The sequence below is a fragment of the Macrobrachium nipponense genome, chromosome 36 (assembly GCF_015104395.2).
Source record: "Macrobrachium nipponense isolate FS-2020 chromosome 36, ASM1510439v2, whole genome shotgun sequence".
Lineage (NCBI taxonomy): Eukaryota > Metazoa > Arthropoda > Malacostraca > Decapoda > Palaemonidae > Macrobrachium > Macrobrachium nipponense.
In genome coordinates this window covers 13,761,342-13,763,841 of record NC_087220.1, presented here as the reverse complement: position 1 = coordinate 13,763,841, position 2,500 = coordinate 13,761,342, and positions in this window count along the sequence as shown.

Below are 2,500 nucleotides of genomic sequence, written 5' to 3'. Positions count from 1 at the left end.
AAGAATTTATATTTTATAATGAAGAAAAGTATATTTCGGGCCCAGAAAATGTTCTATCTTACTGAGTTGGAAAAGGTTTTCCAAAGTTTACCTGAGGTAGGCTACAAGTTTGTTTTCAGCCGTAATGATGTCCTTAGAAAGAAATCTTTGTATAAATAAAATGAACTCCCGGTTACATAAGGAAAGAAAAACGTGTTTTTGAAGCACACATTGTTCCTTTACAGAATAGGAACTTAGACTAGGGGAGGCGACTGGAGAGGAACAGTTGCAGCATATTGCGGGTAGGAAAATCTTCAAAGGAAGTTGAAGAATACTAAAATAAGACGAATCTATAGCCTCTCTCCATTTTTGGAAATAAGTGTTTTGCTAAATTACGCGTCATAAATAAATGACCCTGTTAAAGGACCAGATTTAAACGGCATTGTCTGTTTAACCCAGGGTCACTGGGCAATGCCATCGTTGAAAGTGGGGAGAAAGAATTGAAATGTGTATGGGAGGAAGCAGGTCCGACCTTTCAGAAGACTTAGTGTATTCTAAAGGCCCTTGATTTTTTTTTAAGATGCAAGCAATGCAAATTCAGTGAGTTTTCTCAGTTTAGGAGACAAATATAACCGAATTAATCGTATGAACGTAGTTTATTTATATATCTTTCAGGAATAAAGACATGCCAAAAATTTATTCTAAATCGAAAGGTATGACAGATGGGATTTGCTGAATACTAATTAAAAAAAGTGATGTGATGACTAGAAATTTAAAATGATATAAAAAAGGAACATATAAATTGTGTGGTAAGTTGCTAATTACAACTATTACAATATTGTATCTCGTTCATATATCTGGAAGAGAGGACAAGTAAGAGAATGTAGTCGGAATCATAAATTAGAGAGAACCATTCACATATAAAACAATGATAAATCTTATTCCAACCTAACTTGACAAGTAAACATGCATCCATGCAATGCTATGCATGCGCATGCGATTGTAATGTCATTGCTGTTTTGAACAACTGACATTGCTTTGTATGTTATTCGGCTCTATAAAAATAGAAAAAAACCCTGAGAACATTTTCTATGTCCCTGCGAGAGACGCCTGAGAATGGCATAAACGCCTGCACACATGTCATGAACACATGGCAATTACTCGTGGCAGGAGAGGTTAATAATTTTTATTGTATTGTTTTCCATATGTCACACATGGATGTATTCATCAATTAAACTAGATTGTCTTACGAGGGCTGAATGTAATTTTATCACTCAGTGCCATAGGAAACTAATGAACAATTAGAAGAGAATTCACTGACAAAAAGCAATGGATGACGAAGTCATGGGAATTTTCTCACTATCTTCGAAAACTGACATTTAAAAACTTATTCATCATAAGAAATATACAATGAATTTAATACCATATTATTGCAAATTACCGTTGGAACAACACTTTCACTGTGTTAGGCTGTGTATTATGTATGAATGAGCGCGATTTAGACTGAAACCACCCCCTTTAGACCGTTTTATTTTTCTGAGCAGTTTAAGAATTTTCAGTTGCTCACATTACAGAGAGACGCTTACCTTTAACCGCGTCATTTTAGATCTGGAAAGTCTGGGAACGTTTCCCAAATTTGAGGGAGTCCTTTGTTCCTATATTCTACATATTTGGCCAAATATAACGCGAGAGAAATTTGCTTAAAAAATTAAAAGATCTTTTAGAAGCGAGCGAGAGAGAGAGAGAGAGAGAGAGAGAGAGAGAGAGAGAGAGAGAGAGAGATAACGTTGGTTCGTTGTAATATCTCTTGTAAAAATCAACTCATATTTTGTAACCTTTATCTAAGCTTGTACGTGTCTGTGTGTCTGAGAGAGAGAGTTAAAAAACGTTTTATATTAAATACTATACGTCTTTCAAAGCTTAAGCTAGAATGGCAAACGAGCAGTACATATTGTTTTATATGAACACACTCTATATCTTAAGCAATAACAAGATGGAACAAAACCGCCAATATGACGCATTTTATGCGTTATTTTTTTCTCTCTCTCTCTTTTGTTAATTTCCTTTTATTTCTTTTGACTGAAGCGGTGATATATTGGTCAAAACAAATATAATGTTAGCTGTTATTATCATAGTTGACATCAATGAATTGATTAATTCCATATGACTATTGTGTCTTTAGGCAACACTCTTCCTTTTATAATATACTTATTAACACAATAAACATAAGGTACATCGACTGGAAAAAACAACGGGGTCGAAAAAGAGCTGAGAAAGATCACAGAAAAGGTAGAAAGCGCCTGTAATTATTTTCGTATCACTTTCTTATATTTCCATGTCAAAAATATTAAGGCCCAAACATCCTTAGAGGTCCAATACTCTTACGTTGGGAGCTACTTACACCCAAGATTTATAACTGAAAGGCGCTTTTTCGCTAGTAGAATTCGAATTGTAATTGGTTTATAAACAATGATGTACCTGATTTTTCACCAATATCTTTTGATGATATTAAGCAAGAAGA